General features: G+C 47.6%; 1 protein-coding gene across 2 annotated transcripts in view; it reads left to right on the top strand.

Annotated features, from left to right (window-relative positions):
• Positions 1–27,840, top strand: part of CYRIA (CYFIP related Rac1 interactor A) — a 99,052-nt gene that overhangs the window by 16,437 nt on the left and 54,775 nt on the right. For both annotated transcript variants that reach the window (XM_061154836.1, XM_061154835.1), the window contains exon 2: positions 26,989–27,140. The gene's annotated coding sequence lies outside the window, so the exon portion shown is untranslated. The remainder of the gene's footprint in view (positions 1–26,988; positions 27,141–27,840) is intronic.

Below are 27,840 nucleotides of genomic sequence, written 5' to 3'. Positions count from 1 at the left end.
GGGCATTCTGGGGATATTTGTCATGTAAGCCACTGCAGGGCTACACTGTCCAGTCCAGAAAGCCTTCCCTTAGCCAGAGAACAGTCTCTCAGCCTTGGGCAGAAGGTCTGAGGCTTGTAGCCAGTTCAATTCAATAGAGATGGAAGCCTTGTCCTTCGGTTCTGCATTTCTTTTATTGTGTATATCATGTTCTTTGACTACATCATACCTGATACTAGGAACTGACCCAGAGACCAGTCAGATCTTTATAATTGGCTAGTGTTTGAATTGATCTGCAGTTTGCAAAAGAGATTTTTATACTAAAGGTGAGCCAGTCTTGTTTTTAATCATATGCAGCAGTGATAAAACATACAGTTTTGTTCCCTTGACTTACATCTCTTTGCTGTTTAATTCTGGGCCATCACTTAATCACTCTTAAGTCTTTGGGACCTCAGTCATAGAATGGACCTGATTCCTTCTTTGCTGACCTCAACATAATTCCTGTGAGTATGAAATGACTTGATATGCCATCAGGTGGTGTATTAGTCAGTTTTGTTGCAGTAAGAAATAACCCCCGAGTTTCAGTGGCTGGTAGCAACAAGACTTTCACTTGCATCACGCATCAGGGGCTGCTGTTTGGGTTTCGTGGCGCTGACCCACAGTTCTCATTCTGAGACGGAGTCTGACCGGACAGCTGCTTCTTGGACAACGTCCTCCTCTTGACAAGGAAGAGAGTGAGCAAGGTGGCAGAGACCTGAGATACTTCTTGAAGCTTCTGTTGCTCACATTCCTTTTCCTAAAAGGGCAAATGGCCATGTCCTGTATCGACTATGTCCCCCTGCCATGGGAGGGAAGGTGGTATTAATACATGAAGCCATATGGCAGCCAGAAAGGCTTTCTTTCTACAACCCCAGACACTGTAAACCTATTAAACCGGATGTGAATGTTATGTTCTTAGTAAAATAATAATTGATGGCATAGTAGGAACTGAGCTCATATCTGGTGTTGATATTTATGTCAACTGGACTAGACTGTGCCAGGACATTCAAATGTAGTCTCTCCAGGAGAAGGTAATTGGGGTCATTTACTCCCATCTGCTAGGGGTAAAGCCTAGCAGTGTGCCTGGGAAATAGTACGTACTGGGTACAGACTAGCTGCTCTGAACAATTCCACAGAGTCACAGCTACTCCAGTACTCTGGAGCCAAAGAATCAAGTAGGATTAAGGTTTCCAGCCCATTTAAGATGAGAACATTTGGCAATGCATGAATTTTAACTCTATGCTAGATCAACAGGTTTATCAATTTAGTTCTTCAATTAAAATATAATCACATTTCTTTTTTTTTATTTACTTTTATTAGTTGGAGGCTAATTGCTTTACAATATTGTAGTGGTTTCTGCCATACATTGACATGAATCAGCCATGGATTTACATGTGTTCCCCATCCTGATCCCCCCTCCCGCCTCCCTCCCCATCCCATCCCTCTGGGTCTTCCCAGTGCACCAGCCCCAAGCACTTGTCTCATGCATCCAAGCTGGACTGGCGATCTGTTTCACACTTGATAATATACATGTTTCGATGCTGTTCTCTCAGATCATCCCAACCTCGCCTTCTCCCATAGAGTCCAAAAGTCTATTCTATACATTTGTGTCTCTTTTTCTGTCTTGCATATATATAAACACCAATACAGTATACTAACGCATATATATGGAATTCAGAAAGATAATCACATTTCTGAAGCCTTGTTGCCCCTTACACTGGAACTCATATCTTGACATCAAAGAAGGTTCAGAGTGCAAACATGACCCAATGTCCCCAGCATTGTTCATGATCAGTGTCCTTGTGAGGGACATTAATAACCACACTTTTGACCGTTGTTGTGTCTCTCTTTGGGGCTTTCCAAAACACTATTATTCTTCCTATCTTGTTGTTTTACTGTCTCTGTCTTGCTGGAAGCAATGGTAGCCTCTTAAATTTAAAGAAATAAAAACCAAAGCCCAAAAATGTGAGGGCGGGACCAAAGGCCAAGCAGGAGGCATGGACACCAATCCTCCCCTCCCCAGGTGTGTGGACCTTGGGCTAATGACTTGGCCTCTCTGTGCCTCATTGTTCACATCTGCAAGATATGAGTGGCAATCCCTGCGTCTTCCTCCTGGGGGTGCTGTGGCGGGGCTGTACTCATGATTCATTTTAGGTTTTAGCTCCGGATACAGGAGAGAGAGTGGTAGGCAGAGTAGCACAGCGGTCTGGTCCTCCATGTGACTGGTCTAGTGATGAAGCATTTGAGGCTGGGGTGTGGGACTTCATGAACGGAGAGGAAGGAAGGGATGAGGCCACGCTCCTGTCCAAACAGCCCCCTGACGTGGTGCAGAGACTGGAAGATCCCTCAAGGTCCTCGCCTGGGCTGAACCTGAGCCTGAGGGGTCTGGGGCCTGCTGGGCTTCCTGTTTGGGCAGAACTTCTAGTCAGTTCCGGTTGAGCCGGAACTGACTAGAAGCCCTGCCATAGCAGACAGGAGGGATGTTCACAAGGACGCTTGCTCTGGGCCCCTGGTCGTGTCTTGCTGACAGCCCAGGTCAGGCTGTGTCCGACCAGCTTGTCCAAGGCGTGAGGCCTCTACGTGTGAAATGGAGCTCAAGAAACATGCTCAGAGCCAACCTCAGGCAGGAAGGCTCGGGAGACCCCCGGGGGCCGGTTCAAAGGCAGGTGAGCGCCCTGCAACCCTCTGGGGGTCCTTGTAAATAAACATCACCCTCTATTTCCCCGTCAGACCTTGAGTAGACAACTTCTAAGAGGCCAGTGTAAATTGCATTTTTAACCTGCAAATTATGAAACATTGTTTTGCTTTTTATTCTGTAATTGAGGGTTACCTTTTCTCTAACACCTTTAATTTAAATAATTTCATCCTGAGCGTCCAGGAATTTCAAAATCCACTTTAACATCTAAGCCTTTTGTCACTAGCACTAACAGGTTTTTGCAAGACACGGCAGCTCATTTAGAATGCTGTGTTTTATTAATAGCTGGGAAAATACAGGCCTTATTTACATCTTTATCACTTTCCATTCTGTTGGCTAGTGGGGGAAGACATTCTGTAGCGGCTCTGATGTAGCATTCAAGTTCAAGGACACAGATTTTCAGGAGGATTCCCACCTGCATTGTCTTCTTTCCTCTTCCCAACAATCCTGGACATCACGCTTTATGACTTATGCACATTTTATAGAAGAGGAAACTAAGGAACACTTGACCCAGGTTATGGTAGCTGCTAAATGGAGCAGCCACATGAGACTTGAGCTCACTGGCCAGGGCTGTGCCCAGAACCCTAGCTCCCTGTGCATGGACCAGCTTCTCTGGATTTCTGAGACTCTGCTTTTAGACAATTCAAGACCTCTCCATTTTCAGGGCCACACTCAACCTCTGCTTGATAGGTTGACCAAACAGGCAGGATTCTTTGAGATCATCTAGACCAGGGATTTTCAATGTTAGATGTCATAGCCACTTGGGAAACAGTAATGTGGATACAGCACACAGAGGAAATGGTGTGCTTGTGGTGAAGCTGCTTGTGGTCATAAGGGAGTGGCCTGGCCACCCTGACCTCATCAGCTGTCCTCCTAGACTAAGGACATCTTTGCCACACACGGTTGGGTCTGTTTTACAGATGGTAATACTGACACTAGAAACACTAGAGCTACCTGGTGGTACCTGCGATTACATTCCATGGCTTGCCTTAACATTTTAGTCACTCCAAATTTATGAATTATTCATCAGCCATTTGTTACAAATTGTCAGGGACAGCTGACTTGTCTGTGTGTATATGTATATTCACATGATATCTTCCCAGTTGGGTTATACATTATCAAGGGACAAGGTCTTGGTCATGTTCCCTTTCTTTTCTTACTGCCCCACCCCCCAAAAAATTGCAAAGCATAATGCTTGGGCTTTTCTGTGTATTAAAGTATAAATAAACTATCATCCGTCCTTTTCCTTTAAAAAAAAACTGTGGCATCCTCCTACGTCAAGTATCTCTTCTTCCGGAACACATTCCCAAATGCCCCTGGCTGTAAATAATTTCTGCCTTGTCTCACCCTCCAGCACATTTTCTTGGTGACATCTTAGAGCTTTTACTAGTTTTTACGTTTTGTTAGAGTTGTTGGTGAATGTATTCCATCTCCTTTTCCAGTAATACGACCACTTTGAAATCAGGTTCTGTTAAGTGTGGTTCACGTAACAGAGTGGCATTTATTTAACAGGCATTCAGTTCAGATTCAGTGTTTTTGCGAGCCTCTCACATATCAGACGCTGCACCAGGGCTGTAATATGGGAGCTCATTTAAATTTTAGCAGCCATGTGAGATGGGTGGCGTATATTAGCTTCATTTTATACGGTAAGGAAACTGAGACTGCAAGAGAGGAAGTGCCTACTTAAGGCTGTTTAAGTTGAAGCCAGGACCCTGCACTCCAAATTCCACACCCTTAGCTTCTTGTCTTGCTCACAACTAATGTTTGCTGAGTTGAAATACAAGCCAAGAAGACGGGACTTCATTAGTTTAGAGGCTGATAAAGGCCGGGCATAAGGCTTGTGTGATTTTTGTTACTGGCCGGAAGAGTACCCTCGTGTTGGGAAAAAAATGAAAAGAATGTTGGTTCTTATGAATGTGTTCTGCTTGCCTGCCAGTTGTCCCCAGAACATCTGCAAGTTCAGATGAAATATGACTTTCAGATGAAAGAATGTTCTAACTGACCCAAGTCTTTCTCCCCTGCAATGAAAACAATGGGAATTTATATGTTTTCGTTTTGCTGTTAATTGGATTCCTTGAGAATCAGTTTCCTTGATAGATGAGGTAAATCTAATCAGCTACTGATCTCCAGGAGACCAAATGGTTGTGTCTTTGTGTGTGTGTGTGTGTGTGTGTGTGTGTGTGTTTATGTGTGCAGCAGAGCTATGAAAATCCTGCTTTATTTTTCTGCTCTACTTTCCCCTTATTTCCCATGGCAATCACTGACCCCATTCCAAGTTAAAGATCATACCCCCAAAGGTAGCAGAAAACATGCACAGTGATGCTGGAGTCATCCTCCATGTGATTATCTAAGTGTGGCCTCCACAAAGTCATTTCTCCAGCCCAGTTAGTTCCTGACTCTAATCAGAGCCCCAAAGCCCCTAATCAGGCTTCTGAGTTTGGTGATGGCAAGTGTCTTCATGACCATCTGCAAAGAAAACATGCCAAGAGGAGGCTTCTGCTGGATGACAGTGGTTAAGCCACAGCACCTGCTGGACAGATGCATGTTGAATAGCGGGATAAGCCCAAGTTCCCTGGGGAACATGGCAGACAGTGCCCAGAGGAGAAATGGTCATCCATGGCTAGAACTCAGTGAGTCTAGTTTTCCAAGGGGTTACCAGTCCTCTTGTGGCCCCCTGGTATGATAATTCCCATTTTAGAGATGCATACACTGAGGCGTCTCTGACTCAACCCTTCAACTACAAGGACTGACTGTAGAGTAGAGTCTTGCTAGTTCCAGTCCTAACCTCCTTTTATGGCAGGGTGGACACCACGACTAAGCGGTTCACACCAACTCTCTACCTCAGATCAAATCCCAGCAACAGAGTAGAGATGCTGAGATGCTGGCAGAGGGTCATGAAGATGGATGTGCCCTGGTGCCCTTGCCTGCTTCCAGGTCTGCATGTAGATGAATTTGACTTCTAGGCACTAGATCTTTCCAGTGTAAGGTACTGGGCGGAAATGAAGGGTGATGTATATTCTGCTTTGAAGACACGTCTCAAGGAGCGTTTTTTCTTAGAGTATATTCTTACATCGAGGAACTGGTCCTGGCAGGCAGTTCCAGGCAGATCAGAAGGCATTCATTCATTTCCTTATTCATTGAACAAATCATTTTAAAACACTATGCCTGGGTGGGCCCCAAAGGTATGACAGGGAGCAGGGCTGACACAGGCTAGATTCTGAACCTGCACTTACAGGATGTCTAATTCTGCGTGAATATGGAGAGAACTGGGCTTCCCTGGGGGCTCAGAAGGTAAAGAACCTGTCTGCAGTACCGGAGATACAAGAAACCCGGGTTTGATCCCTGGATTGGGAAGATCCCCTGGAGAAGGGAATGGCAACCCACTCCAGTATTCTTGCCTGGAGAAGTCCATGGATAGAAGAGCATGGCGTGCTACAGTCCATGGGGTCGCAAAGAGTTGAACACGACTGACTGACTAAGCTCATATCACAGCATGAATAGAACTAGGGATAAAGTCTTTGTAGGGAAAAAGATGTGTACTGTAAATAAAATTGTACAGGGGATGTTTCTACACAATTATTTACCAACTTTTGTATGTCTTATTTCATTTTGATTATATGTCTTTTTAACAAAAAAAAGCATGCTGTCCATTGAAGTCCCTTGAAAATGTCCTTGGCTGGTCCGGATAAGCTGGAAACTGCTCAAGTATGCTTCTTTCATGGTTTTGTATCATGCAGGCAGGCTTGCGACACTGTCAAATCCTAAGATGTTGGTGAAGATTCTATCTCTAGGCCCTGGCTTTTTCATTCCCCCTGCCTACACATGCCTTTTGGCTGTGGCTGCCTTTCTCTGGGGCTAAATGCTATTTATTTTTTAAGCTACAGTTCACAGATGATCAGCTAAAATCATTCATTCATGCATTTGATAAATATTAATTGAATGCCTACTTTGTGCCATGCAGAGTTCCATGTACTGGGCCTATGAGACATTAGTGAGAAAAAGTAGATAATAAAGTTAGTATCACTCAGGCAAAGGTAATAAAATAATGTTTATTGCCTTCTAGCTTATTGGAAGGTCAAAAGAGCATGGGGCAATGTGGAGTAAGGGGATACATTTGGATCTGTGCTGGATGTACTTTAAAGGTAAAGCCAAAAGAACTTCCTGGAAGGTTGGATGTGGGATGTGAAATAAAGAGGATGCTAGGATGACTCAATGTTTTGTGCTAAGAAACTGGATGGATGGAAATGTCATTAGCTGAGATGAGAAAGACTGGATGAAGTAGGCTAGGGAGCAGGGAGGAGTTCAGTGTGGGGCCACATTAAGTTTGAGTTCAGCATCCAGGTATGGATTTTGAACAGACTGTGGTTAGTGCCAGCAAGGAAGAGGTCAAAGATGGAAAAACGCATTTGAGATTTATCAAAATATAGACAACTTGAAAGCCGTGAAACCGGGTGAAATTACTAAAGGCGTGAGTCCTGATAAGGAAGAGAGGGACTAAAGGTCTGAGTCCTAGGGAATGCCAATGTCAAGAGTTCTGGAAAAAAAGAAAGGGAACCAACCAAGGAGACAGGGAGGTAACAGAGATTAACCAGGAGGAAAAATAAGAGACTGTGATCTCCTAAGACTTTCTAGAAGGAATGATGACTCAATTGTGCAGAATTGCTGATGGTCTAGTAAAGATGCAGACTGAGAATTGACCATTGGATTTATCATCAAGGAGGTCATTAGCGTCATCCACCTCTGACCCCAGCCCACCCAGCTTGCTTCCTCTGCATACCGCACTGTCCTTTCATGATGCGCCTCTAGACTGTACTCATTTGATCTCTTTAAATAGCTGTGCCTACATAAAATAGCTGCATGTCTGCAGTCTTGCAGACATCTTCACAAGGGTGATTCACTTATGTAACATAAATGAGCACCTACTGTGTGCAGGGCTGATTGAGATTGAATAGAGCTGCTAAGTCAATTGCGTTCTCCTCTGCCCTCTTCTTATAGCCTAAGGAGTACAGCAACACTTATACAGAATCTGTTATCACAAAAGAATGTGATTGATACAGTAAAATTACGGGAGCTCAGAGGACAGAGATTTTCCCTGGGGGTCAGTGTTGAAACCATGAGGAAGTAGCTTTTGAGTTTGGTCTTAAAGGATTAATAGGATTTGGATTTCAGGAGATGGAGTAGAGAGAAGACTGTTTTAGATAGAGGGAAATATAAGAACAAGGGCATGCAGGTGGGACAGCTGGAAAGGTGATACTGAGCCAGACGGCAGGGTACAGGAAAGAGAGAAAAGAAGGTGAGGCTAGAATTTTGGCTGGGGCCTGGTGAAGAGAACCTTAAAAATTAGAAGCTGGGCTTTTATTTTTTAGCCCATGGAGAAATCATTAAAGGTCTCTGAGCCATGGAGTGGCGTAATCATAGCTCTGCTGCTTCAGGAAGAGTCATCTGGCTGCCTGTGCAAAACCATCCAGGAGAAAGATAATAAAGACCTAAATTAGGGCAGCTGCTGTGGGAGGAGGGGGAGGGGCCATGTGAGAATCCACAGAAGCGGAATCCCCAGGACCTGGCGTTGGAGAGTGTGGGCTGCCTGGATTATAGCTGGGGCTCTGGGCCCTCCCTGAAGACCACATGCATGCATGCATGCTTGCTGAGTCGCTTCAGTCGTATCCCTATAGACTGCAGCCCACCAGGCTCCTCTGTCCATGGGATTCTCCAGGCAAGAATACTGGAGTGGGTTGCCATGCGCTCCTCCAGGAGATCTTCCCGACACTGGGATCGAACTTGTGTCTCTTATGTTCCCTGCGTTAGCAGGCAATTCTTCATATTAGCGACACCTGGGAAGCCCCCTTCTTCAAGTGCCAGGTGGCCTTGGCGACTGCATTTGCTTATCACCTCCACCCCCATCCTCTTCCAAACTGTGGGTGCTCAACCTTCACCTCATTAATGAAATGAAGCTGGCTTATTTTTGGAACTCTATGATGCCCATGGTCACTGAATTTAAGAAACAAATTAATGCTGTGCTTTTCAGGACTCTCCACCTGCATGGTGCCCACTCAAAAGAGGTAATTGTGGAGATGTGAGCAATGTGCGCTCTGGCAAGGGCTCCTCTAGGTCACCTCCAACCTCCAATCTCTGATCTCTTTCATCTGATCTGATCAGTTGCATACAGCGTTTTCAGGAATAGTTGAGCAAAAGCAGTCCTCAAAGCCTCAAGAGGGTAATCTGCAGTGCCACCCCCACCAGCAGTGCCCTAGGAAATGCCAAGTGACCCAGATGGGGCCCAGGCAGCCTGCCTGATTATTCTAGCCCTGAAAATCCAGCCTCAAGAGTGTAGCCTTTGTACCAGAGGATAGAAACCCCCCTTCTGCCCGGCGATTCTTTCAGCATCAGCTAGAGTGGGCTGAGACACGGCAGGTAATGGTGCCCAGGGGATCATTACTGAGTTCGGCATCCAGAATGGAACCCCAGGCTGTGGGGGGAAGGGCCTGGCCTGCAGCCAGTCCCAGGATCCCAGTGCGTGTGGCAGCAGCTTTGGGGGAGCAGCCTTTGGGGCGAGGCTGGCTTCCTCCTGAATCTGCCATAAAAGGATAAAAGTGCTGCTATCTCATCTGCATTGGGTAGCATTGCTGGATAATTTTTTTAAAAGTGTGAATTTTTCTCCCTTTTTGCAATGAGTGTGTGTGTGCGAGTGCATGCATGTGCGTGTGTGTGTTTATGCGCATGCATGCTTTCACACAGTTTGCAGCCTATATGTGTTAACAGATGGATTCAGCCTCATCTTTATCTAGTGTTACAGAAGATAAAACTGAAACCGGGTGATATGCTGCCTTTTCAATTTAAGAGGAAAAACATTTTTTTAAGTGCCTTTAAGGGAAGCCCTTCTGGTGGAAAAGAACGGTCCAAAATATGGTCTGGCTTTACCCACAAGGCGGAGCACACCAGAACCATTTAAAAGTGATTTTTCTCCTTCTCCCTGCCTTCCACCTGACTTTTCCAAAATATATGATCCCTGTGTCATAAGTAGGCCAAGCTTTAAGGCTATCATGAATTATTTATCAAGAGACATCCTTACCCAGGAGTCTTGAACGAATGCCCCGTGGTTTAAATTTTATAGACTACCTCACCTCCCCCACAGTAGCAGCAATTTCTGTTGCTGCATTCTTCCTGAGATGGAAATAGAAAGTGTTTTACAAAAGGCAGGACAAAACGTTATGCTAATAAAGGTAATTGTGCAAGGCTTGGAAACGCTCCCCTGTGAAGGCAGCTTTAAGCCCTCTGCTCCAGGTGACCATCCTGCCACAGTTTTTGTCTTGCCTGATTTCAACAGGAGTCAGACATCCCCCCGGGGTTTTCCTGGGTTTTACCGCTCAGACTGTAAAAGAATCTGCCTGCAATGCAGGAGACCTGGGTTCGATCCCTGGGTCTGGGAATATCCCTTGGAGAAGGAAATGGCAACCCACTCCAGTATTTTTGCCTGGAGAATCCCAAGAACAAAGGAGCCTGGTGGGCTACAGTCCATGGGGGTCCCAAGAAGTTAGACACAACTGGTGACTAATACAACTGCCACTCCCAGAAGCAGGACTGGTGGAGAGGAGAAACAGACCGACTGAGCAGGTCTCTCTGCCCACATTTTCTGGCAAGGACTTGCCATTTCATCTGAATAGCAAGTATGTTTTACCTACCTATGTGTTCTGTAAGATTCAAGTTGAGATTTGTGAAAATAATTATTTTATCTGAAACTGGGGACATTAACTAGATAAACAAAAGAAGCTGAGTGTTTGGTGTTTGATTTTTTTTGCCTCCTTATTGCTGACCCGTGAATCAGAAAGTGAGTCCTGAACACAGGTGCCCGGGGCAAGACGCTCCCTGGGTACAGAATCCGAGAGGGCCTTCCAGAGAAGAAGGCCTGGGGCTGCGGGTTTTGGTCTCCTCTGCTCTGAGCACCATGATCTACTTTCAGTCCATTCTTCTGGCGAGTGTATTTTCATATTTGATAGCCTTGAGATAAGGTAGGGGTCATTCTTCATAGAGGCTTCTCATTTTTTTTTTAATCTTTAATAAACCTTTTATTAAATATCTCATTTCATTCCTGTAACATGTTGGGGATATGGAGCACACAATGTGTTTTCCTCATTTTAGAGATGAAATAATTGACAGCCAGGATGGAATAGTGTGTACACACATATGTGCTCATGCACACACACACACACACACACACACACAGAAGCATGATGTAAAATGTAAACCTGACCATGTCACCCTGTCCCTGACAAACAGTGAAAGGTGAACAGTATGATCCAGCTCCCATGTGAAGGGTAGATTCCTTTACAAAACTCTGCTGGCCCCTGTGGTCCGGCTTCCATTTCAGCCCAGGTTTCCCTCCTGCCTGACACATTATTGTCTTATAGTCCAGCCATACGACAGAGGCTGAGATGGTTGGATGGCATTACCAACATGATGGACATGGGTTTGAGTAGACTCCAGGAGTTGGTGATGGATAGGGAGGTCTGGCATGCTGCAGTCCATGGGGTCACAAAGAGTCAGACACGACTGAGCGACTGAACTGAACTGAACCAGCCATACCCAACTCACTTAGTTCCTTACATCAGGAGTTTCATCACCTCCATTCATTTTTATTGCCTTGTGACCTCTGTCCTCTTTCCCTCCTCTCCTTCTCAACTCCCCCTGTTGGCCTGGCTAAGTCCTGTGTGGGTTCCAGACTTAGCTCAGACATTGACCCCTCCACGAAGCCTTGACTGATTGGATTCCCACCGTGTGGATGGAGTTCGGGGCCCCGCATTAGTGTTCCCACACCAGCCTCTGCTTCCCCCTTACAGCAACCACCAAATTGTACTTTAATTCTTGTTTCTTGTCTTTATCTTCCCTGGTAGCTCCTGAGTTCCCAGTAAACACAGGTGAGGGGGCCATACTTTGTTCTCAGAATCTTTATCCCTAAATGGAAGAAACACTGGAAGCTAGTGGCAGGTTGCAGGGCAGACCTCAGTGGGATTCCTCCTCCTTATTGCTATACTTCTGTCTGGATGCACCCCCATTCAAGGGTTCAGCCCACTAGGCAGGGTTTTATACCGTCTCCTGTGTTGTTCAGTTGCATAGCTGCTTTCAGATTCCAAGAAGAGGTCCCGAGAGGCATCTTATTTATCCCCTCCACTGACCCAGGCCCTTGGGACCACATCTAGAAATATTGACCATTTTTGTAGGAATTTTTTCATAGGGAAAAAAGTCAAGCTTGCCATCAGGTAATTCTGAAGATTATCAATAATGAAGCAAAATTATTTTTTATTTTGTAAAATAAAATTCCAGCATAACTGAAGACATTATTGTACTGTTTCTTTCAACATAAGGACTCTAAATGAAAAAGAAAATTATTTATTTAAGGCAAGAGCACCAGAATCAAAGGGATTCACTAGTTTGAGTGCCTTCCTTTGGGCTTTAGTGCCTTTCTTTACTTCTCTTAGCCTGGGTCATGACTTGTTGCTGGGTCATGGACGTGAGAAATGAATGAGAGATGAGGATGGAAGGGGCCAAGTTCAGCCAAGAATGGAGCCAAGTTCTCACCAAGTGGTGGCCACTTTGTAAATTTCTTTCCCTGAAACTGCCCTGCTTCCATCATGTGGCCCCAAGTCCTACCTGAACCGTAACTAGCTTATGCCTATGCGCCAAGAAGACTCTTGAGAGTCCATTGGATTTCAAGGAGATCCAACCAGTCCATCCTAAAGGAAATCAGTCCTGAATATTCATTGGAAGGACTGATGCTGAAGCTGAAACTGCAGTACTTTGGCCACCTGATGTGAAGAACTGACTCATTGGAAAATACCCTGATATTGGGAAAGATTGAAGATGGGAGGAGAAGGGGACGACAGAGGATGAGATTGTTGGATGGCATCACCGACGCAATGGACATAATTTTGAGTAAGCTCCGGGAGTTGGTGATGGACAGGGAAGCCTGGCATGCTGCGTGTGCAGTCCATGGGGTCGCAAAGAGTCGGACACGACTGAGCGACTGAACTGAACTGAATGCTCCATGTAGGGTTCACCATTTAGAGTTCAGAGACCTGAACAAAAAGACTCACTGAGCAGTCACAAAAGTGCTCTCGACTAAGAGTCAATGAGAAACCCCACAGCAGGCCTGGGGCAGTCCACCCCTCCTCTGGGCCAGGGGCCCCTCATTCTCAAAGGTGAGTGGGGGAGGGGAGCAGGTACTCAGGTGGCTTCCAGCCCTGGCATCCTGCGAGCCTAATTGGTAGCTGAGTGAGCTGAGACATCAGTAGACCAGGAGAAACCAATTGACCCTCATCATTCTGCTGGCAGCTCTGGTGCCTGAGAAGCCGTTGGGTCCAGCTACATCTAGAACTAGCTGTGAACCCTTGGGATTTTAATTAAAGGGCTTTGTGAGTCAGATGGCTCATGGTCAGGGAGACACTGAGGGGGGTCCCGTCCTGTCATCTGCTTCCTGAGAAATGGGCCGCCTCTCCCTGTCCAGCCCAGGGACGCAGAACCAAGAGGCTCGCCGGGGGTCTTCCAGGAAAGACTTGTGGCAAAGCTTCGCCCCACAGCCCTGCTGACTCCAGGCCCCAGAGGAGTTGGGGCAGTTGGTATGTGGCATGTCATCAGTTTTCTCTTGTGAGCATCTGGGCCATGCCAGCCCGCTACCCCTGGTGCTTGGAGGGTTTCTTAACCAACGTCGTTTCTGCTTCGGGTGGTTTGTGCTAAATGCATTTGCAGTCCCAAGTAGTACAAGGGATAAAAGGATTGTCTTAAAAAAAAAAAAAGTGGTTTGTGAATGTGTGGAAAGCAAGACCGCTTGCTGTGTGTTTTTGACAATCGCCTCCCCAGAGAGGGTTCAAAACCTCACCTTTCAAGACGCTTCAACTCCTATTAGAAAGTGACTTAAATAATATTGCTCTTCTGACCACGGATGGCTGCTGTGACTGTCAGGCTGGCGATTATTTGTCTAAGCCGAGTCCCCGGGGCTGGGATGTCACACCATTTCCTCCCATCTCCCTCCCAGAGGAGGTGAAATCCCTTTTGCCAGTTTCTTCTAGCTGGTGTCCCTGTGATGGAGGGTGCGCACACACGAGTGAGTCTACTAGAGAGACTACACTGTGGGTTCAGCTAGACTCGTTGCCTTTCCCACAGATGGTTGCTGAGCACCTACTGTGTGCAGGCACTGTGCTGGTGCAGAAACTGTCGCATCCTCGGGCTGTCGCCCTGTAGCGCGCATCATGCTCTTCTGCACCCACTGCCCTTCCAGTTCCTTGAACTGACCCGAGTTGCCTTTATTTTCCTCCTGGATGCTGATGTGTTCAGGGAACTTGAACAGGCCACATGTTTAAGCATCTTTAGTTCAGGGCTTCTCAAGTTTGGCACTACTGACATTTGGGGCAAAATAAGTCTTTGCTGTGGGCAGTATCCTGTGTGTTGCAGGCTGTGGAGCAGTATCTCTGGCCTCCACACACGAGACACCAGTAGCACTGCGCGCACTCCAGCTGTGACAACCGGAAATGCCTGCAGACATTGCCAAATACATCCTCACAACTTTGAAAGTGAAAGTCTCTCAGTCGTGTCTGACTCTTTGCGACCCCATGGACTTCTCCAGGCCATGGAATTCACCAGTCCATGGAATTCTCCAGGCCAGAATACTGGAGTGGGTAGCCTTTCCCTTCTCCGGGAGATCTTCCCAACCCAGGGATCGAACTCAGGTCTCCCGCATTGCAGGCGGATTCTTTACCAGCTGAGCCACAAGGGAAGCCCAAGAATACTGGAGTGGGTAGCCTATCCCATCTCCCCGAGATCTTCCCAACCCAGGAATCGAACTGGGGCCTCCTGTGTTGCAGGCAGATTCTTTACCAACCGAGCTATCTTTACATTTACTAAAATGCACTTAGGTCCGCTGTCCTACCTTATACAGTCGCGTGTCAGGAAAGCAAGGATTCTTTGCTCCCAGTCTACAGTTAAAGTCATTGAGGATCAAGAAGGAGAGAAACGTGCTCAGGTCAAACAGTGAGTTGGGGGCACAGCTGTGGCTACAGTTTAAATCCATCATCCTAACTCAATGACTTCTGATGGATCCATTGAGTGGTGCCTGGTTAATGTTTAATAACTGACCCTCTAGGGAAAAACATAAACAAACCTGTCTAGGAGTATTTGCCAATTTCCACGGTGTAAGTATTCCCACATGGCAGGTTTCTAATTATAAGACCTTACTGAATATGAAGTTGGAAAGACATACATATAATTGGCTCTGGTGATCTGGTGCCATATGTGCTTCTGTCCACACAGTGGTCTTTCTGTCTTCCGAACCTTGTTCTTCTACCCTTTCTACGATAAACACACACCCTTATGACTGTGAGGTATGATTGGGGGTACATTTAGGCTAGTCAGGGTTTCTGATCACCTCTGGATAACTATAGAACAGTTAGAGTGGAATTTTCTCCCTTTTCTTTTAGATGAACATCCAGTTTCACAATCTTTCCATCTAAGGAGTTACACTGGGAGGGTCTCCTGGACAGAATGAACTCTTAGGCAGGAACTAAGTGTCTTTGTTCAGCATCAGAAAAGTTAAATGGGAGGTACTTAGAGGTACAAGATAGTGATGGCCACTGAGCTGCAGTGTTCCATATACCATTCCAGAATATCTAGGTATGATCTTGGCTGGAGTTTTAGTTCAGGCATGAGCTCAGCTTCTGTACGCCTCAATTTCCATGGCTGTGAACATTGCCTCATCACTGTGGTTGTAAAGAACAAATGAACTGTCTTATGTCCCAGTGTCAGATGCCTACTCTTCCACTTGGTTGGTCAATGGATTGGCTGAAGACTATAGTGCTGTAAACTTATTAAAAGCAAGAGCCTGGTGGGCTACAGTTTATGGGGTTGCAAAGAGTCAGACATGACTGAGCACTTGATTGGCCTTGACTCTTTTTACCTTGGCCACAGTTCAATGCCATTTACTCCTAGCCATCTTCTCTGTGGTCCAGCATTTGACCTGGGGAGGGGAGCTTGAAACTGTGGGAGGAGTTCTCAACTGAGTTCTTATCCCACTCTTGGTACCACCTCAATATATAACCTCAGGAATACTTTGGTGTCACTGGAGCATGGGCAGCCTCAGGGGAGGGGCAGGAGTATGCTGTGGCATTTGAATTTGACCTTAGAAGTTGTAGGAAGTGCTGGCAGAGTTTTAAACAAGGAACACACATCATCTGATATGCTTTAGAAAGCTCTTTCTGCAGAACATGGGTCTGAGTCCAGGCAGGATGAAACCAGTTGGGAGGCTGGTATAAGAGAACAGTCAAAAAGTGATGAAGCAAAAATGCTGACTGGTGCAGGCTGAAAGTGCTATGAGAGTTCAGACAAAACAGAGGTCCATGTGGACTGGGTATCAGAAAAGTATCAGAGAAGACTTCTTGGAGGGGGTGAGACTGCTGCTGGCCTGGATGGATGGTAAAAAGAATGGAGGTGTGTGGAGAGGTAAGTCTAGGCTGCAGAACAGGGCGGAAGAACACTGGACTTAAATTGAGACTTATATAAGGGTGGTTTTCTTTCAATAAGAACCTGATCATGGAGAGATTTGAACACTAGTCTTAGGAATATGGGTTTTGTTAGAAATTAGTGGGTCTCAGAAAGACGATGCATTTTTCTATAATCGGTCTGATCTCATCCCAGGCATATTTTATGTCCACGGTTCCCCCTTCTCGCTTCCCCAGGGCCAGGTGTAGGGTGTCTGGGGCCCTGCTTGCCCAGGACCAGGTGTAGGGTGTCCGGGACCCTGATGGGGAGGTGTGTGTGTTTGCCGCCTACATCCCTGTGCTATTGAGAAAGGCAGAAGCCCTGTGCATCTTGAGGATGAATGCCGATTAAACAATTCCTAATTTGCCTCGCAGCAGAGGGGGGCCCAGGAACTGGAGCAGCTGTGCTATTGTCTGAGGGTCCCCAGTATTTGTCTGCCTGGGCCAGGGTGACCGGCATCTTGTCATCAGCTCAGATAAGCCGGCTCCCAGCTGTCACTGCAGGCCGTTCTCATCCCTCCTGCCGCTGTTGACCGGGACCCTCTCCTCTTCCTGAGCGTAATGGACGGCCCCTCCTTTCTCCCATCCCTGCTTTGTGAAGGTGTGTCTGGCTCTGTCTGGGAGGGTGGAGCCTGACTAGCCTTGTCACGTCGGAGAGAAAGGAGATTTGTACTTTCTATGAAGTTTCAGAAAACAGAGTTTTGCTGGGAAATGACGTGAGCCGAATGCCATTACCGCTGAGTCTCACATGAAGAAAACTGAGGCTCAGAGGGGTAAAGCGACTCATGCAGGGTTGCACAGCAAGAGTCAGTGGGGTGAGAACTAGAACCTGTTGGATTTGGCCTGAGGTGTCTGCTGGAGGACTTCCACTTTCACAGTGTTTTCAGCAGAGGCCTGGCTTGTCAGAAAACCACTCTCTCCAAGGGCAGTATATATATATATCCCAGGCTAAGCTCTTTTAGAAACACTCCACTGAAGGGCTGTCTTAGGCCTTGAGAGCCCTAAGTTCCAAAGACCTCTCCATTCATGATGCAGATAGTGCTGAGTGATGTACTTGGGCTCTAAGAGAGATTTAGGATCAGAGCAGAAACTGGAGCCCAGATCTCTCACTTCTCAACCCCCTGTGCTTTGCCGCCCCACACCCCCAAGCCCACCCTACCTAGCCTCGTGGCGTAAGCAAGGCCTCTGTAGAACACGCAACCCAAACCACTTCAGAGGTGCCCTGTGTCAATGACCAGGGGCTGCTGGGAGTTCACAGGTGGTTTGTGGTCCTTGGGTGGTACTTGCCCCGTGAGACCCTTGTGGCTTTGGGGTGCAGGAGTGCGGCCAGGCTTTGCACGAGGTGCTGGAGTGCAACAGGGTCGTTGGGAGCTTGGACAACCGATGCCTCCAGCCAGACTGGCTCTCATGCTGTGCTCAGTCCAGTCTGGCCGTGGTACCATTTCTTAGTTACCTCCAGGCAGCACTGACTTCGAACTTCCGTAACAATCATTGCCTCTGAGAGTCCAGGTCAGTTTTTGCTCCACTTATTTAGGAGGCAGTTGTATTTGCTGAATTTGAGGGCTTCCCTTATGGCTCAGATGGTAAAGAATCTGCCTGCAATGCGGGAGACCTGGGTTCGATTCCTGGGTTGGGAAGATCCCCTGGAGAAGGAAATGACAACCCACTCCAATATCCTTGCGTGGGAAGTCCCGTGGACAGAGGAGCCTGGTGGGCTACAGCCTGTGGGGTCACAAGAAGTTGAACATGACTGAGCACACATGCACTGCACTGGCCACTTTGTTTTTTTCCTTTTTGGACTGGCCACTTTTTATGTTGGGTCGCCCAGATGCCTGAAAGAGATCATTCCCATTAAACAGACAGGGCAGCCAGGTGTCCGGGTGTCCAAACGTTACAGCTCATGACTGTTGGGCACGAGACCCCAGGCTCTTTCCACAGCTCCGTCCTCCCACGAGCACAAAGACATCTGATAGACGAGCTCACTATTTGGCCACACAGAAAGCATGGGCGTGTGTGGAGTCCTCCACCACCTGACGCCAGCCTCTTTCTCCCTCTCCAGCCACCCTGAGCCATTTACTGCCCCCAGGGAGGCTGAATTTTACAAACTCGGCCATCAGTGTTTGTCATTTGTGCAGGACTTTGAGCTCATTGTGATAGCTTGTGAAAATCAGGAAGACGTGGGCCCCTCCTCTCAAGGCGCTTTCCCTCAGTGGCAGAGAGAGCGTATGAACATAAATAGCTGTGGTGCTTTCGAGGCTCATTTGATCTTCAGAGTAGCCCAGAGAGTCTTGCTTGTGTATGTGGCTGTAAGTCTGCACTGAGCAGACTTTGCATCTGAAGATCAGAGAGAGGTAGTGAGGGACCAAAGGTCACGCAGCCCAAGCAAGACCAAGTTCAGGGTACACCAAGGTTTCCTGGCTCCACCACGAAGCATTCAAGGTGTCCAGGCTTGCACCACCACTGATGGCCAGGCGTGCAAGCCTGTTAAGTTGTGCCCTTGTCCTTCCAGAAAGGGGACGTTCTTGGAGTTGTAGCCTTGGAAAGGGAGGCGGGAACATGAAGGAGCCCCAGAGATTTGCGATTTGACTGTGCTGGTGCTTAGGCTTGTCAGGGCGAGGAGGCTGATCTCGCTGCATCTCTAAGGTGTCTCCCACTCTCTGACCCCAGGAGATGACCTGATAGAGTGAACCTCGTGACTGTCACACATGAGGCAGTCATGGGATGTGCACCCGATGTCCAGCACCGAGTGAAGAAGAGTGATGGTTGTGTCACCCTTGTCCCCCGTTGCTGTCTGATGGTCTGGGATGGCCTGAGCCCAGGCTCTGTCACTGTCTGTCTATGGGCTGTTTCCTGCCCCAGTCTGGGCTCCTTGCCCTTCGTCCCTAGCTCGAGGGGTCACATGCTGAGATAGAAAAAGTAGGAGTCAGTCAGGAGAACTGTGTGCTGGTCCTGGTTTTGCCGCCTACTTGCTGGGTTCCATCAACCAAGTCCCTTCCCTCCCCAAGATTTCAGGCATCCCCTAAATGGCATGACCAATAATATTAATAATAGTAATATCAATAACTTGATAGCAGTAGTGGGTTGAATTGTGGTTTAGTCTCTCAGTCATATCGCACATATCCATGTGCGACCCCATGGACCGTGGCCTGCCAGGCTCCTCTGTTCATCAGATTTTACAGCCAGGAATAATGGAGTGGGTTGCCATTTCCTACTCCAGGGTATCTTCCCAACCCAGGGATTGAACCCACATCTCGGTGTCTCCTGCTTTGGCAGGCAGGGAACCCCGGCCACCAGGGAACCTCAGAGGGTTGAATAAGATAAGTGGTCCCCAAAAGATAAGTCCATGCCCTAAACCCCAATGGCATATGAATGTGACCTAATTTGAAAAAAAAAAAAGGTCTTCCTCTTAATCAAAAATCATCACTGGCAGACACTTCTATGCAAAACAAGAGGCTGGCTGTGTATTATTGCAGGGCCCTGCGGCCTGTGTCTTCACCAGTCCCTCCAGGGGTCTCTGGGCTCCCCAGCACCACTGACCTTTCCTGAGCTGTCAGAAAATCGCTGGACCAGAGGTCCCGGGATGCCCCTGATTAAATAACTGCAGGAAACAGCTCTTCAGAGAATGGACTAATAGTGCCTGTTGCTGTCTTGTTAGCATTTCACTTGTACTGATGTGTGAGATTGATTTAACACTGATTTCCTGGTTTCAAAAGAACAGCAGATTCTTTTTTCCTCTTGATCAGAGATTCTTAAGAAGGCGGAAAAGAAACAAAAAGCTTAAGAAACAAAAAACAAGCTTTAAGTGCAGCCTCCCTCCTCCCCAGGCTTGTAGAGTCAGAGGAGAGATCCCTGGACAGGTGGGTACAACCCCACCCCCTCCAGGGGTTGGGGGATCTGTGCCTGCTGGCAATGGAGACAGGACGCCTGTCCCAGCCAGGCGCCCCCTTCCAAGGAAGCAGGGTCTTGGGTCCTGTCAGTGGGTGGCGGTTTCTCCAGCAGGATGCAGCAGCTTCTGTTTGCAGTGTCCTGTCCCGTTGCCTGTGCCACCAGAGGTGAGAGAGACGCCAAGCCCTCTGGTCTGGGGGACTGGCTGGTTATCAGAACACCTGCCTGTTGAGGTTCTGGGGGTGAGGGCACCAGGCGCCCAGCAGTGCTTTCAAAATCTACTGCTGAACAAGTCACACCCTTGCTTCCCAAATTGTAGGGTATCCGCTTTATCATCAGCTTGCCTGTTTTATACGTAAGGCCCACGAGGCCAACAGATGTAGAAGACTTTCTGGTAAGCAAAGGGAGAGTGGATTGCTGCACAGGAGTGTATGGGTAAATTAGAAAGCAGGAGATCATGCATTCTCCACTGGATCAGTAAGGCTTAAAAGAACCCACCCCAGGGCCTGTGGTTATAGCAGGGTGACAAAACGTCTTTGTGTGCCTGGGACAGGACTGGTTAATGTCTGTTGTCCCAGCGTCATTATTATTATTTTTATTTTTTCCTGTTTTCTGATTCATTGATTTCTGTTGCAGTCCCTCAGTTTATTTTTTATTTATCTTTTTGGCTGCACCATGCAGCACGTGGGATCTTAGTTCCTTGATCAGCTATCAAACTCACACCCCCTGCATTAGAAGAGTGGGGTCTTAACTGCTGAACCACCAGGGAAGTTCCCCAGCAGCATATAAATAGGCCTCTTTCACTCTGGCAAGAACCTGTTTGGATCATGAGTCGCTTGATTACCTTAATTGTATGTAACCACATAGGTGGATACATAGTATGGATAAAGTGTGGATAATATGTCTAAGTTTAAAGACCTGTACCTTTGTGCTTTAACAGTTCAAAAGTTGGTTGTGGGTTAGCACCATCAGTCATGGGCAGGGCCTGTCACCATTTCATGACATGTGTAGCTTAGAGGTCAGATCGTGGACCAAAATGTCAGACAACAGTTCAGATCCTTGCTCCTAAGCAACTAGCTACTTGACCTTTAGGATATGATTTAGCTTATCTCAACTATAAATTAAGAATAATCATACGGCCTTCTTAGAGTTGATGTTATCACCGTGTAACCTATATAAAGCATCTAGTTCATTTCTGATAAATGACAGGTGTCAATAAATGGTGGCTGCCATGATGATGATGATGACGTCATGACTGTTGTTATTTTGGCTCTAGTCTCCCCGTCTGTGAAATGATGAGTGATGTTCTCTGTCCTGCCCTGCTCCCCAGATCTTCCTGAGTCTGAATTCACCCAGCACCCGCAGAACCCAGTTCCCTCACTGCTCTGGGTGGGGACTTTTGGCAGAGTCTTGCTCACCGGCTCCGCAGTGGGTCCCTTCCTCTGTGACATGGGCGCTGAGTTCTCAAGAACACCGTCCCTTCCACCCACCCTGGTGACTCTCCCATCTTGGGTCCTCCCTTCAGCCCTCCGCAGCCCACCCCACTTCCTCTTCCCACGAGTGGTGCTGTGTCAATACTGAAGCCAGGAAGTCTTTTACTGGTGCTGGCTGACACCGAGGGGGTGGGGTTGGGGCTGCCACCCAGGAAGGACTGGGGACCAGAATCCTGGTCCTGCCTGCTCAGCACCTTTCAATCACTATTTCCCGCCCTGGAGAGTTTCCTCCTTTCCTCCGCCTTTGGCATGAAGGTAGTGTCTGCTTCTAGTGCGTCTCCTTTGTGCCCTGTCTCTTAACACTAACTGACTGTCCTGTGTGCCTCTCCCTTTCTTTCCTTTTTCTTTTCTGTTTTTTTAATGTAACTGCTTTGCGATGGAGTATGTGTGTGCTAAGTCACTTCATTCAAGTCTGACTCTTTGAGACCCGATGGACTGTAGCCCCCACCAAGCTCCTCTGTCCATGGGATTTTCCAGGCAAGAATACCGGAGTGGGCTGCCATGCCCTTCTCCAGGGGATCTTCCCGACTCAGGGGTCGAACCCACATCTCTTAAGTCTCCTGTATTGGCAGACAGGTTCTTTACCACCAGCGCCACCTGGGGAGATGGAATATTAACAGCATAGTAGTTAAGAGCAGGAATGGAGCCAGACTGCAGGAATTCAGACCTTGTCTCTACCTCTCGAAAGCCAAGTCCCTTGGACAAGGCCTCAGTTTCCCCATCTGTAAAAGCAGCTGGAAGAACACCTGTCTGGCCAGTGGGTCAGGGGGTCACCAGGCCTCCAGTGTTCAGTGATGTCTGATGCACTGTAGGGGCCTGACGAGCACGAGTCGTATTTATTATCCACGCACCTACCCGTTTGTCATTCTTTACATTGACCGGGGCTCCTGCCCCTGGGGGAGAGAGCATTCTGAGCTTCCCTGACCCAGGGTGTAGGCCCCGCCGCTGGTTTACTTGTGGCTGGAACAAGTAGGCTTCTGCTCTGCTCTGCATTCTGAGTCCGCTCAGCTTGGAGAGCAGGCAGGTGGTCTTCCAGGCTCTCCAGTTCCCTCACTGTCTGTAGGTATCACCTTCTCTCTGTCCAGCGATTCCACTTTCAGAACCATTCAAAAATGGAAGATACACAGGCGTCCTAAGCTATTTCTCAGCCGCTCCCCTGAATGGGGGAGGCAGGGTTGGGGGGGGGGGGGGGGGGACAGGAGGTAGTGAAAAGGTCCCAGATCACGAGACTGGAGAAGGTGAGGAGCTGCCCGTTCTAGTTTCGGTTCTGTCATGTGAACCCGGAGACGTCATTTTATGTCTCTGGGTTTCAGCTTCCCCATTTTTAACAAAGGCTAATAACACCATGCTTTGTCCCTCTCTTAACACGTTATTGATCCGGGAGTTTTTGCAGAAACTGACGTCTGTGACCAGCGATTTGTAATATAAGTGAGTATTGGAACACTCCAGTCAATAATGTTCGGGTAACAAAAGATGTATTAATACGTCTCTGATCAAAAAGCTGTTAAAATGACCAAAGTGGACAAGATATTGACAAGAGAGGTTTCCCTGGTGGCTCAGGTGATAAAGAAGCCGCCTGTAACGCAGGAGACACGGGTTTGATCCCTGGGTCAGGAAGATCCCCTGGAGGAGGATGTGGCAACCCACTCCAGTACTCTTGCCTGGAGAATCCCATGGACAGAGGCGCCTGGCGGGCCAGTCAGACAGCACTGAGCACGAGCACTCAGGTGCTGCCACAGCGCCGCCTACTGATGGTCTCGGGCGGTGCCGGTTTCCTCCCTGGGGCTCCGGTCACTCGTAACCGTGGCAACAGGAGCGGACCCGTGCTGATGCTGTGTGAGGTTGGGCTGCTGGTGGGGACCAGAGGCGGAAGTTGTCAGTGTCTTTCTTCACTTGACGCTGTGCTCCCTGACGGACCTCTGGCCTGTGGGTGACTCAAACAGGAAACCGCCAGCCATCCCTTCAAAGAGCTTGGATTCCTTTCAAAGATACGCTTGCTTTTCATTGCTCTGTGTTTATCTGGATGGTGGGGGAGTAGTTTACAGAATCAAGGTCAGAACCCTGGAGCAGGCTTCTCCTTGGGAGGGTCTCCATGATTGAATGGACAAGATGCAAGGAGGTGGGACCCTGTGAGGGCTGGGTGAGGATCCAAGCTGTCTAAATGCTGGTCCGTGGGCCAGAGCCAGTGATGACATAGATCTCTCCAGAAGCTTGGCCCCTACTGCAGGTTGGGCTGTACTTTTTTTTTTTTTTTTTTTAGCTTCTCTAGATGCACAACGAGTTTGGGGAACTGCTGGAGTGGGTAGGACTGGTATCGAGGACTTGCCTGTTGGGGGGGCTCTGTGTTCCCTGCCTACCCTCTAGTACCCATTCAGATCCTGTAAAGTATTATTAGTATTGATATTACAGAGTGATTAGGTTATTAGTCTAGCTTTCTATTTGTGTGGTTGCAGCTTACCAGGTAACTGCCAGCCTCAATGGTGCCCATTGGGAGTTGGGGGACTTTTGTTGTGTCTGTAATTAAGTAAAGTGAACAAAATGATAGGAAAAGATTCTGGAAGTACTTAGAGTCATGGTCTGGAGGAGACCCAGCATTCTGCTAGCCTTGACTCTCATAGTCTTGCGATAGAAGAAAGTGTGATTCTTGCTGGACCCCACTGGGGGAGATCAAGTCCTAACCAAACATGTGAAAATGGTTCTAATTTTGAGAACATTTGATCAGGATGGGGGTGGGGACGGAATCACACCCCCTGATACTGATTGCCTCGAAAGTTTCCAGGTCCTTTTGTGACACATCTGGCCTCAGCCACAACCAAGAGGTGAGAGAGGTGTCTCCCCTGGATTCTTCTTTAGAAAGCCACCTTCTCCAGGTCTATAGTCAGGTGCCCCTGGGACACAGCACCTGCGGCGGGCACCCTTTTTCTTGGCCTGTGCTCTGCTGGGAATTCATGGGCACGACCCCAAATGTGGAGGAAACTAACTTCTCGCCATGGCCCATCCCTGATCCCCCCACTCCCCACCCCGCTACCACCGTGACCTGGTTTCCCAAAATGCAGGGCTCAGAAATCCCTTTCTCATCAGGCAGGAGTTGCTGTGTTTTCTCTATCATTTCCTTCCCTTCCCCCGCCACTTCCTGTTTTTTCTTCCCCTTTCTCCACCCCCCACCATCTCTCCAGCCTGTCCCTTGTCCAGGAACAGAGGCTGGCCGTTGATAATCATGATTTCCTGACGGGCCCTCTGGCTGCTCGGGGCCAGGGCCAGCCCAGCGTTTCTGGAGCACGTGAGCCCTGGTTGGCAGCACACAGGAAGCCAGGGCCCTTGGAGCCTCCTGTCTTAAGGAGAATCTAAGAGAATAACCCTTCATGTCCTGACAGCATGAACAGCTGCCAGAGAACTTTCGCCTGTCTTCAAGCTAACATACTGGAAAATAAGACAGCTCCTAGTGTTTTTTGGCCTAATAACTGCAGTCCAGTTAAGATGAACAAAACACGGATTTCGGAGTCAGGGATGAGTCCATACCTAATTCTGCACCGAATTTTCTTTATGACTCTGCAGGGCATTCTAGTTCTCTCCAACTCGGCTCTAGGTCTAACCTTTTGGGAAAATGGAGCTCATGGTACCTTTAGGGGACATTTTTGAGGATAAATTAGGAAACTATATCTATAGGATTCACATGATGTGAATGCTTTGCTTCATAAATGTGGGATCCCTTATTTGGTTTTGATGTTTTGCACAGAGAAGTGGCTGTTCAAATGTACAGTGTTCAGAAAAATCACATAATAAAACAACAAGGTCCTGCTCTGTAGCAGAGACATTACTTTGCTGACAAAGGTCCATCTAGTCAAAGCTATGGTTTTTCCAGTAGTCAAGTATGGATGTGAGAGTTGAACTATAAAAAAGCTGAGCACTGAAGAATTGAGGCTTTTGAACTGTGGTGTTGGAAAAGACTCTTGAGAGTCCCTTGGACTGCAAGGAGATACAACCAGTCAATCCTAAAGGAAGTCAGTCCTGAATATTCATTGGAAGGACTGATGTTGAAGCTGAAACTCCAATGCTTTGGCCATCTGATGCGAAGAGCTGACTCATTGGAAAAGACCCTGATGCTGGAAAAGATTGACGGCGGGAGAAGGGGATGACAGAGGATTAGATTGTTGGATGGCATTACCAACTTGATGGACATGAGTTTAAGCAAGCTCTGGGAGTTGGTAATGGACCAGGAGGCCTGATGTGCTGCAGTCCTTGGGGTCACAAAGAGTCAGACACGACTGAGCGACTGAACTGAACTGAACTGAACTGTGTAGCACAGGGATTTATGTTCAACATGCAGTAAGAAACCATAATGGATATACTCACATATATGTATATATGTATAACTGAATCAGCTTCTCTGGTAGCTCAGTTGGTAAAGAATCTGCCTGCAATACAGGAGATGTGGGTTTAATCCCTGAGTCAGGAAAATCCCCTAGAGGAGGAAATGGCACCCATTCCAGTATTCTTGTCTGGGAAATCCCATGGACAGAGGAACCTGGCAGGCTACAGTCCATGGGGTCACAAGAGTTGAACACAACTGAGTGACTAAACCACCACCATAACTGAATAACTGCTGTATACCAGAAACTAACACAATATTGTAAATCAATTACAGTTTAATTAAAAAAAAAAGGGGGAAAATCATATAATGGATGATACTCATGGGAGGAGAGTCCATGTGTATTTCTGTGTTTTCCTGAAACATGTAGTGACAGATAGACAAAAAGAGAGAGACAGAGACAGATCAGCAGACCTAGGGGCTGGTATACAGACGACTCTCATTAAAAAACCAAGTCCACCCACCACTGTGCTCATGGGTCCCTCTCTTCCATAACAGTATTTTTCTAATGGGAAACAGGGAGAACCATCCCAACCACATGCCTGAGGTGGACTGTTTTACTCATTCAGCTCCCAGAGGGTAATACTACAGAAAACTACAAAAACAACATTCTGGAAAAAGTGCCACCTCTCTTTTGGAAAATCTGTTTTAAAAAAGAAAAAGAAAAACAGAGAGTTCCATCAAGGTCAATGACCACTTGTTTGAGAAATCGGATGGGTCATGTGGCTGCTTTTTAAAAATTTGTTTTAAAATTCCAGCGGCCAAAGAGTCAGAGACACGTTCTGATCTGGAGTCTCCCTCCAAGTGGCAGGACCCTTGAGTGAGGCTCTTTTTTTCTCTGAGCCTCAGTTTCCCCAACTACATGTGACAAGGTTGTTGCATTTCTTCCGTCCCTGGTAATCGGTGATTCTGGGGCTCTCTCTGCTCTGTGTAAACGAATGTGTTATGGCCAGAGTAGAAGAGGAAATGGCCTCTCCTAGTAACATGACTTGTGTTCCCTTTCTGCAGATTATCACTCACCAGGGACAGAGAAACCACAGGACTCTCAGGGGCCACAGCCCTGATCTGGGGAGCCAGACTTGTCTTGGCGGAACAGCTGCTCATCTGGTTCATTCCATCAGCCTGGATTGGTGACTCCGAGTCTCGGGAGAGATCTCCAGGTAAGAAACAACTGTCTTTGCTTTTAGCCGACAGCATGGTGATGACCAGCATTTTCAGTGCAGAGAATCTGTGATATTCGGGCTCCCGGAATACCTGGAAGTCTCAAGTATGGTCCTTCCGCCAGATTTCTCATCTCTGATTGGAAGTCATGCTTCCTTACACCACATACATGTACAAGGAGAAAAAAGGAAAAAGCAAGGATATAATGAAGAACTGATGTGTATTTCAAAGTAGCTGTCATTCTGAAGTGGTGAACTGTCCCCAGGTTCTGTAACTGCATATTGAGTGGGAGCATTTGCTACATGAGTCTTCTGAGTGTTTAGGCAAGAAACAGAGGAGCTTGAAAGGTGGAGGGGGAACAGCTCAGAGCTATCCTTGTAGGTTGCTCTGTCCCTGCAGAATCCATCTGAGGGTTTCTTTCTGCCCATCCTGGCCATCCGGATTGAGACCAGCAAGGAGAGAAGTAGCTGACCTGGCATGAATTTAAGTCTCATGCCGGAGGCCTGGCTGGTGTCTCACTTGGTATAACATTTTGAGAGGTAAAATCAGCTGAATTTCGAGGTAAATTTGGCACCGCGGTGCACCACTACAGAGTACTGTGTGCCTCTTCCCTCATCACCAGCACCTTGGTTTTTTTCTCCTCCACTGCCTCCCAGTCAGTTTTGGATACTTTTCTTCTTACCTGGAAGGGGAGAGGGT

Source organism: Dama dama, chromosome 11, assembly GCF_033118175.1.
Source record: "Dama dama isolate Ldn47 chromosome 11, ASM3311817v1, whole genome shotgun sequence".
NCBI lineage: Eukaryota > Metazoa > Chordata > Mammalia > Artiodactyla > Cervidae > Dama > Dama dama.
Note: the sequence above shows the minus strand (reverse complement) of the source record. Positions and strands in the feature narration are given on the sequence as shown.